We start from the raw sequence: 1,288 nt of genomic DNA on the forward strand, positions 1-1,288 counted from the left end.
CTGTATAATCATAAGGGATTTGATTTAGGTCATACCTGAATGGTCTAGTGGTTTTCCCTACTTTCTTCAATTTAAGTCCGAATTTGGCAATAAGGAGTTCATGATCTGGCCCACAGTCAGCTCCTGGTCTTGTTTTTGCTGACTATATAGAGCTTCTCCATCATTGGCTGCAAAGAATATAACCAATCTGATTTTGGTATTGACCATCTGGTGATGTTCATGTATAGAGTCTTCTCTTGTTTTGTTGGAAGAGGGTGTTTTGCTATGACCAGTGTGTTCTCTTGGCAAAACTCTATTAGCCTTTGCCTTGCTTCATTCTGTACTCCAAGGCCAAATTTGACAGTTACTCCAGGTATCTCTTGATTTCCTGCTTTTGCATTCCAGTCCCCCATAATGAAAAAGACATCTTTTGGGGGTGTTAGTTCTAGAAGGTCTTGTAGGTTTTCACAAAACCATTCAACTTCAGCTTCTTCAGCATTACCGATTGGGGCATAGACTTGGATTACTGTGATATTGGTTTGCCTTGGGACTGAACAGAGATCACTCTGTCATTTTTGAGACTGCATCCAAGTACTGCATTTCAGACTCTTTTGTTGACTATGATGGCTACTCCATTTCTTCTAAGGGATTCTTGCCTAAGGGATATCTTATAGATATAGTGGTCATCTGAGTTAAATTCACCCATTCTAGTCCATTTTAGTTCGCTGATTCCTAAAATGTCGACGTTCACTCTTGTCATCTCCTGTTTGACCACTTCCAATTTGCCTTGATTCATGGACCTAACATTCCATGTTCCTATGCAATATTTCTCTTTACAACATCGGACTTTACTCCCATCACCAGTCATACCCACAACTGGGTGTGTTTTTGCTTTGGCTCCATCTCTTCAATCTTTCTGAAGTTATTTCTCCATCGATCTCTAGTAGCATATTGGGCACCTACTGACCTGGGAAGTTCATCTTTCAATGTCCTATCTTTTTGCCTTTTCAAACTGTTCATGGGGTTCTCAAGGCAAGAATACTGAAGTGGTTTGCCATTCCCTTCTCCAGTGGACCACATTTTGTCACAACTCTCCACCATGACCCGTCCATCTTGGGTGGCCCTACACGGCATGGCTCACAGTTTCACTGAGTTAGACAAGGCCGTGGTCCATGTGATCAGATTGGTTAGTTTTCTGTGATGGTGGTTTTTAGTCTGTCTGCCCTCTGATGGAGAAGGATAAGAGGCTTACGGAAGCTTTCTGATTGGAGAGACTGACTGTGGGGAAAACTGGGTCTTGTTCTATGGG

This window comes from Bison bison, unplaced genomic scaffold (genome assembly GCF_000754665.1).
Source record: "Bison bison bison isolate TAMUID 2011002044 unplaced genomic scaffold, Bison_UMD1.0 scf7180017864472, whole genome shotgun sequence".
Lineage (NCBI taxonomy): Eukaryota > Metazoa > Chordata > Mammalia > Artiodactyla > Bovidae > Bison > Bison bison.